At 35.3% G+C, this 9,654-nt stretch overlaps 1 long non-coding RNA gene across 1 annotated transcript; it reads right to left on the bottom strand.

The window, feature by feature from the left end:
• Positions 1-1,385: 1,385 nt before the first annotated feature.
• LOC118246177 (uncharacterized) lies at positions 1,386-4,106 on the bottom strand. Its single transcript, XR_004778096.2, has 3 exons — positions 3,751-4,106; positions 3,471-3,629; positions 1,386-2,371 (listed from the first exon to the last, which is right to left on the bottom strand). It is a non-coding gene; the product is annotated as an uncharacterized LOC118246177 (long non-coding RNA).
• Between the last annotated feature and the right edge of the window lie 5,548 nt (positions 4,107-9,654).

The raw sequence follows: 9,654 nt of genomic DNA on the forward strand, positions 1-9,654 counted from the left end.
CCGTGACATGTCCCTGGGGAGCCTGTTCCAGTACGTGACAACCCTCTCAGTGAAGAACCTCTTCCTGATGTGCAGCCTGAACCTCCCCTGAAACATATTCACATATGTTTTTCATCCAAAGGTCTTCAAGTAGTTTATGTTCCTCTTTTTATATCATGGAACCCAGAAAGTGGATAATGGGATGAATGAAATCTTTGTGTACATATAAATTAGGATTTTTTTTAACAGAAACACTGTACTTTCTTATTGTTGGTCAGAAAATAAAATCTGTTTTCAAAAGAAAGGTAATCTCTGTTTCAACCAGAAGTTAGAGAGCTGATGCATGGATTGGCTGAATTTCTTCAATTTGTCATCTTCCTATGGCAATAGAACCTCTGTTATCAAAATATTCATCTTTAATCAAGCATTTGAGTTATATCTCTGATAGCTGACCATCAGCAGAGATAGAAACAGAGTCTGTATCCAGTGGTTTCCAGGCCAGTGCTCTCTCTGATAGGCCATGAGAAGTAGAAGAACACTAAAATTTATTACATATATTACATATGTTAGAAATTGATTTATTATCATCCATGTTCATAATGTTGCATGTCAGAGACGTATAGTGTATATGAATAACATATATTCAATAAATAGAAACATTTTTTCACCAATAGAGTTAATGATGGGCCATCCATTGATGGAAAAAAATGTGTCTTAACTAAATGTAAGTGACTTTGGGACACTCTTGAATACTTTTATGCTGCCACTTTGTTTTGTCTTCCTGTTTGCTGCAGGGACCAGTCAAATGACCATTTTACACAACATACCTATATTAGTTCACTCCCAAGCTACAATTTACAGCAATCCAATTAGTTCTCTTGATGAAAAAAAAAATGGTTAAAAAGAGAAAACTTTTCTGACATCTGAGTCAGTTCTTTTATATTATCCCAAGAGGCCACATTCCAATTTCCCTTTGATATAGTCTTATAGGTATGATATAAATATGCAAATGTGGTGGTCTGTGAAACAACCATTTTATTATTCATGCTTTTTTTTTTTTTTTTCAACATCTTCTGTTGAGGAAAGCACATGCAGCTTCTCACAGCCTCCTTTCCCAGCGCACTAAAGAGAATTTGCTAGGTTATTTGTGAGAAAATTTTCAAGCCTGCTGTGTGTACTCAAGCACCCTGGGAATTTCACTAGTCATAGTTGAAAAGTGCAAAACCTGTCAATCAGAGCGTATTTATCAGTTTCACTTCTTTGTCCAAGGTTGATTCTGTTAGAGGAAGATAAAGATTTTATGATGAGACAAAAAAAATCCAAAATTTATGGAAAATTTTGCACTCTGTCTCAAAGTTTCCATGCTACTGACATGCAACATAAAATAAATTTATGCAGAGCTCACAACAAAAAAGGCACATATGCCCCATTATCTTTATATTTCCAGAAAACATATCTCTACCAATTTTCCCTTCTTTACACAATTTTTTTCAAGATAGGTTTGAGAGTATTTATGTTTAAATATGATATCCCATCTGCCTAATGGAAATTTCCATTTAAAAGGCCACCACTTCATTCTGCTGTTGTAGCACTTCTTACTGAGTGATTTGGCTTCCTCCCCAAGTCTGAACTTTACATCTTCTTAATAGAGGTAATAAGTCTTTCATTAAACTATTCAGCTGGTCCTATCCCAATTCTTACTTTACCCATTTACTTCTGTCTTTTTACTCTATCATATTGTTATCTGCCCATCTCTCTCACTGAATGCTTGCATGTGTAACTACAAAGAGCTTGTATTTTTTCTTCCAGCCATAACAGAGTGATTTGTTGCCCTGACATTCTCATCCTTCCAATTTTTCTTCTACATTTATTAGAAATGAAACTCGGTTCTGCTCTATTAGAAAAAAAAAAAATTATTTGGGAAGGACATTAGTGTTTGCACCTGCTGACAGTAGGTTTTATTGGGATGTATAATACTATTTCTTTCCCAAATTTTTCAACAATCTGAAAGGAAAAAAAGCTTTTCTCAAACATCCTTCAGCAACATATACTCTACCTTATTTTAATTAAAACATTTCACATCTAGACAGAAAAGATATTAGCATTCTCTTCCAGTATGCTTTTTCCAACTGCCTAGCAGAGAAGGTAAATTGAAAACCACTAACCTACTTCTTCAAGAGAAAGACACTCAGCAATAATGTTTTCAAGAGCAGTCAGACAGATAGTGGTTGCGGATACAATGCTTTCCTCCCCCTCATGAACCACATGGTCTTTTGAAGTTGTCTTGAAAATGACTGGCTCCTACAACTCCACCACATCTACAACAAAATCAAAACCTGGTGAATTTATCCACACTAAGAAGCAATGGAGATCTTCAGAAGATCCAATTTTCCTGAAAAAATAAAAAAAAACATAAGCATTTTTAAGTACTTTTTGGAAGCTTATTTGAGGGGTGGAGTTTTGGAAACAATCCTTAATGAACTAAGTAAGGTTTGTGTATTTAGATCTGTGTAAATCCGTCGATTATAGGGACTTTAAAGAACATTGCAAAATTTAGCTACTTTGTGAAAAAAAAAGTTTTTTGTTTGTTGTTGTTGTTGCTGTTTGTGTGTGTGTGTGTGTGTCCTTGTATTAGACAGTAAAATGTGTCCTAAGTCGTCATTTTAGAACCGACAACCATGAGGACTTCTTAGATGTTCCTTTCTGTAGCAATATTTTCTCATGGCTGAAACACGTCACGAGCCAAGAGTCTAAACTCTTACATTATAAATCTATAAATTCAATTCAATATAAATCTATAAATTCAACTAAGTTCCTTTCAGTACCATACATGGAAGTTATACAACTCAGACAAATAAACATTGATGTAAGTATTCAAAAATAACTTTAAAGGATAGGATCATAGAGATTACAAAGAATGTGGGAGAAAAGAACAAAAGCTGTATAGTCAAAACAAAAAAATATTCAGCATCTTTTGGGAAAAAAAAAATGTAAAATGGTGGTCGATTCAAAAGAATCACACATTGAAGATAGGAAGTAAGAATTAACTACTCCTGTCCTAAGCAATGAAATATTACAAGTTATATTAAAGATATTTCTGTCTAGGCATAAATAATTAGTACAGGGTAAAATAATACTTATTTTTCAACTATCATAATATTATTTGGAATTAAATCTCAGAACTACAAAAATATTAATTCATCTTCAATTTCCTTTCAGACTTCTTTAGCTAGGGCCTCCTTGACTGACATTTCAGTTGATTGTTTCTGTTAAGGACAGTACAACAAGAACAATTGCGTATTTTTTCAGCAAACACATGTGACATAGTTTTGGAGAATACATCAGTGTATTCTACCAAACTGTCATATTTTACTCTGAAGCTCCAGGATGAAAACATTTATTTCTGTAATCATGTCAATTCATTATTTTTCATTAACTATCTTTTCTCTTCCCACCTCCTCTGTCTCTCCCTTTTCCCACATCCACATTACCTGAATGGTATTGAATCTGTAGTCCAGGAGAACGGGGAACAAGTGTCTTTAAACGACATTCACAGTTTTCTGACTGAATGCAAGTGCTGTAGATGCTATGGGAGTAATTTGCACTTCCAGTTTAGCGAAATGATCACTCTCTGTTTCGTTATCAAAATCCTTGCAAAGTTAAGAAAGATACAATCTTTCAGATTTAAATAAGCAGATTTAAAGAGCAAATAAACTCAGAACACCAGATACTTTTCTTCTAGAATACTTTCTGCTGCTTTAGATCTCTTACCTGATGAACAGGAATGATACCAAAAGTGAAGATGTTGCTGTTTGAGGACCATTGGGATCATAAAGAATTTGGGCCACCCTCTCACATCCCAGTAAAAAAATATTCCAGACTTCACAGCAAATAAATATTATTTAATCTCCTGCTGATGAGTTTGATACCACAGCAGTGACATCAATACAGAGGTGACTAGGGAGGTCCTGCTATGTCGTTCTCATAGTGGAAATGAAAACAAGTTCATTATATGTGATAGGTGTTGGCCAATGTTTTGAAGCTTCCAAGGGGCAGAACCTCTTCCATATGCATGAAAACATTGATCATTTACTTAGATTCTTGAAGGTTGTATCAGACAAAGCATGATTACGTGGTTTGCCTAGAAAAGTTGCAGAAAATGAATTCAGAATAATACAATACATCTGAAATGAACCAACTAAAATCTGGAAGTTCTGAAAAAGCTGTTGATGCTGATAAAAATGATTAGAATAGCATTTCAGAAAGCTTGGCCATAGTCAACAAGTTGATGATATCAGGCAGTTTTTAATCTAACCGTGTACATCATAATGGGTGTATTCAAATTCATATTTCATAATTGAGCAACAAAACAAGATAAAGTTTTTACTGATACTCAGCAAAATGAAGGGCTATGCTAGTTTATATATCACTGCTGGAATAATTAACTGTCTGATCCAATTCCCATTAAATAAAAAAGGTAGTCAAGTCAGGGTTCTATATTTCAGTAAAAAATTTTTCAATTGTCATGGCCGATATGCAAACCAGAAAGAACTAAGCTGTATTTTTATGTTCCAATTTGACTCTGAGGGCTAAAATTACGTTTTCTTTTCTTTTTAAAGAAGCAAGTTCAACCTGGAGACAATTCCACACAGTTATCTCAACAGGTCATTCATTGTGAAACAAAAAACAAAACAAAACAAAACAAAGCAAACAAAAAAAATACCACATATAATAAATCCCTGTAAGAGTCCTTTCTCAACTGTCCAGTTCTTAGTTTAGTGTTTGATTCAAATAAAGCTTTATTATTAGCAAGAGTACTTCAGAGCTCTTCATTGCAAAATACCTTCGTTTTTAAACAAAAAAGTTGTGGCCTGTCACAAATACAGTTAGACTGTTGTATTTTTCGGCAAACATCTAAAGACTCTTTTAGCAGGTTTTGCAAAGTCAAATATGCATTTTATGGCAGGATATTGTGATGTGTGCAGTTATCTAAGTGTGACTTTGCACTCTCCTCTTTTGTTTTCTTAAAATTGACTGATGTAGGCACAAACACACTGGAACATATTATGGAAAAAGCAGAGCCCAAACTTCCCCTAATATGAGATTTTCAGGGAAACAGATATATTTCACTATATATTAGATTGGGTTTTATAACTGCCAGGAAACTCCTCTTACCCTGAAAGTGAAAGCAGAACTTCATACGTAGAATAGACGATTTTATGTTGTAAAACACATTATATTCTAATGGTGTAGACAGGGATATAATTTTCTTAAAATACAGAGAACATAAAAATATTTTTCTATAGAAACAATTCATATGCTCTACATGTATTTAATGAACATTGAAATGGAGGTTCAGAAAAGGTGAAACCCTTTTGGATTTGGATAATGAACAATGTCTTGGTGAATGTATTTAACAAGTGGTAAAAACACCATGATTTTCAAAGAATCTTAAAAGGGTACAGACCTCTTCTGGTAGGGAAGCCACTTCCACTGGGTCCTTTGCTCATCCTGTATTTAATAAACGTGCAACTGTCAGGCTTGTCTACTCATGACAATCTGATGAATGTATCCTTTAGACAAGGAGGCTAGCAATTAAAAAATCTGTTCTCCTTTAGACCTTCATTTTTAAAATATTAAATAACAAACAAAATTTAACTTAGTATCCAAAGGTAATATCTTGTAAGAAATCCCTATGCTAAATCCTCTCCTATGGCATCATAAACAGTCTTCAAGGCATTTTAAAGGCATACTTGACATCTATGACACCAGTTTATGGTCTCTGATGACAAATGTACATGGTGACCACCGACTCAGAAAGTTGGAGTTCAAAATATCTTTCAGAACACAATAAACAATACATATATTATTATAATCTCAAGAATCAGGTTTTCTATACGTGTATGTGCAAACTGTATGTATTTAGAAACAAAGATGTATTACATACCATGTTAGGAAAAATTGCACTGGTAGTAAACAAGTAAACAGAGACTGTTTCTGAATACAAGTGTGATGTCTTCTGAAAGCTGCTGGTTTAGATCTCCCAGACTGACACCCCAAACTGCCATAAACCTTTAACCTTAAACAAATTCTATACAGGTTTTCTTACTGGGAAAAAAAAAAAAAAAAAAAGTTAATTTGAGCTTTGTGAGACTGAATTAATTGTTTGTGAAGCACTCCAGCACTCTAGAGGAAATGAATAATTCTACCTTACAGCAGTGTTTGAATAATGTGAAGCAAATAAGGCCATGGGGTATACAGTGAACAGCGAAGAGGCAAATATAATACACAACTGCTCACTGTTGGAGTGCCATCTATTCTCTGTGCTTAATGAGGCAGGGTCCCTATGTAATCACAGTGTCACAGTGTACTCAGCAAAAAAGGGCTGAATTAAGGTTTCCTGGGCAATCTTAATTCTGAAATTTCATATCTTTTGGGTACTTGACACTGCAACCTTAATAATGTTCTTTTTTGTGCAAGATTATTTGTGTTTTAAAGACATCAATCATTACAGCACCTAGGCAACACCTCATGAAGTACAAAGAGCAAATCCTTCATTACAGAGGAATTTGCTTGCTTTCATCTCTTCTTCCTCTAGAGGAAATAATCCACAGCACAGTGTTTCCCTCAGCATGTTTCCAGGAGCAACTCTGTCACTAGCAAGGCACCTGTAGAAAGCAGTCTGTTGCTGAAAGCGCCCTTAGATTTGAAGACAAGCTTATCTTTGGCAGCAATGTGCTCCAAAGGGAGAAACCCTTCACTGAAAATACTCTGCTTTCATTCCCAAAGCTGAAGCTTTTCTGAACTCCCGTGTCACAATCAAATGCAATAGCCATGCAAAGAAACCAGTGTAAGGGAGCAAGTTGGAGAAGCTGAATAGGAAGAGTGCATAGGCACATCGGCATTTTAGGGTACTGCAATGAATCCAGCATTACATAAATAGTCACTTTACAGCAAATTATGATATAGCCTATTTTTTTCCATCCATGGTAGCAGCTGGATCACCAAACAACAAGAAGCTGTAGCCTTTGAAGAGCATTTAGCTTTTATTGGAATACATTATAATCCATTTCTGTGGTAGTTAACTGTATGCCTTGCTTCCATGGAGACCTGTAGCAAAAATCTGACTGGTATGAACCAGGTAGGAAAAGGTATATAGTTTCCTATGCTTTGGGAAGCCCCTTAGTACATCCCAAAATGTGTCTTCATAAATGCTAATCAGAATAGGCACTGAGAAAGATAGCTCTCCAGGCAGACCTGAGTCTATCTCAAATAAAGGACTTGGTCAAGAGGGCTTTGCAGTCAAGTTCAAAGGTGGGCTATGTGACAACTGGTTGAGGCTGGCTGGAAGGAGGAAAAGTTAAAGCCTTTTTGCTTTCAGTAGACCTGTGCCTGACACATAGCCACAAATATACCAAACACACTGTGGGCAGATTAGAAAACAACACTCTTGCCCAGATGATCCTATAGGCTGATTATAACCTGTAATAGAGAAAGATTACTGAGAGGACTCATCTTTTTTTTTTTTTTAGAAAGGCAGTGAGCTATACAGAAGAGTTCAGCTTAGTGCATTCAGTTTCATTTGATTTCTTACAGAAAAGGCATTATGACATGGAGATCACCTGGTTACTTCCTATTACTGCTCCACCAGGACCTGAAGACTATGAAGTCCCCCATACCCCCATTTTGAAATAGTGTTTTCTCCCTGAAAAAAATTATTGTCTATCTGCAAAACTGTCTTTCTCTTATCAGCCTCCAGTATAACTGTTTCAGGATGTATAGAACTGGGGTTTTGAGGAAGGTATTTTAGACATGTGAACATATCCTCTTTTATAATTTGCTTTTTGCTCTTCAGTTTCTATGAAGTGTTTAGAACCAGTCAGTGACTTCCTCCCCATATATAATAACATAGGCTATTCGGAAGGATTATTGGCAAAGCAAGAACAATTTTTTATATACTGTTATTTACTACTTCATAGTGAATTATAAATAATAATAATAATAAAAAAATAGAATTTATTTTCCTTTTTACTACTTCACTTTTACATTTGGGATACCAAAATGGAAGTGTAAGAATTAATATTATTTCACCTTCTACTTCCGTTATGCTCCATCTCTTTAAGGGATGACTGCTGCAACTTGATATCTCAGGAGAATTGTATGGTGGTCTCTTTATCAAAGACTGACTCTGATGTGTCTACTGAAAACCAAAGAGAAAGATAGACTTTTCCCTTGTTTAGGGCTAACGGAGCAATGGATTGGTCTTTTTAATACAAGAAGCATTACAATGTAAGACCAGGTTTATTTTGTTATGCTGCTGTTTAGCTTTTTGCTCAAAGTGGTGAATGTTTAAAACAGAAATGCAAGAAATATAAAGTATATTTTGTTGTTTGCTTAGATATGCTTCAGGGAAAGCAAAACAAGACAAAATAGTCCCACCACTGACAAAATATTTAATTCTATCATTGGCAATTAATTAAATCTTTCTCCAGGTAAGGCAAAAGATTCAAATTAGAGCCCATCTGGAGTCAAGAGAGGTGCTCCTGGAGAGTGAGAAGAAATTACTCCGAATCCACGTTGCCAATGTATATTGAGTCTGAAGCTGAAATGAGGTTGATGATGAAAGGAAAGGGCTGCATAGTAAAGTAACCTCCCACACCTATAATGGGAAGCTCCCTATATCAGGTAGTGCTAGTGAATGGGTGGGTGGGCAGAACAGTGCCCACTCTTTTCTCTCACTGCCCTCTATGTCAATCTGTGCTGGATCTTCACAATACAGACTGCTGAGCTGCTCCTGGAACAATTCCAAGCATGCTTGTTGTGCATGTCTAGGAAGAGATTCACTTTATACACCTTGACTGAAGCTCTTAGATGGTTCCATAAAATGCAGAGAGAAGAAAAAAAGATGGCATGTATTCTTGTCAACATGCATTACACAAAAAATGTCTGTCCATTTGATCCAACAGGATTTCCCAACAATGCTAATGAGGCTGGCTACTGCATAGATGTCTTCTGAGAAAACTGGCATGTCTATACAGGGTGATCGGGAAATAATTATTTACCTTTTCTTGTAACACAATGCAATACAATACAGTATAAAACATTTAAGAGTTACTCATCTAAATGAAAGACAGTCACCCTTGTTTCACCTTATGGTCAGTGGGAGCTCCTACAAAACAGTACATTTTGTCTGTCCTAAACAATTACATTAGGATAAGCTGTTTAGCCCTTGGGGAGTGTAAATTTTCTTCCATTAACTATATAAAAGAGAATTAGTGATGATTGTCTTAGACAATTAAAATAACTTTTAGGAGTATAAAAGAGGTCCATTCTTGTTTTCCTTATGAATAATCATGAAATCTGAAGTTACCAGGGTCCTAATGAGAGTCAATGGGATTTACCTTAGGTTTTACGTCTGCCACATTAGGACTAATCCATATGTAAATTGAAAATAATGACAGAGTATTAAACTTTGTTGAACATTTAGGGTGCTACAACTCTGGTTAAATAAAAAATGCTCTTGTAAATGTTTTCTGAGGTAATTCTAATGTGAAATCTCATTCATGTGCAAAATAAGACTGCAACATTAAATGCAAAATATTAATTCCTATTCTGCTGGCACACACACACACACACACACACAAAGTTTAAATTAAGAGAAAATATAACTCAAGG

This window comes from Cygnus atratus, chromosome 3, assembly GCF_013377495.2.
Source record: "Cygnus atratus isolate AKBS03 ecotype Queensland, Australia chromosome 3, CAtr_DNAZoo_HiC_assembly, whole genome shotgun sequence".
Lineage (NCBI taxonomy): Eukaryota > Metazoa > Chordata > Aves > Anseriformes > Anatidae > Cygnus > Cygnus atratus.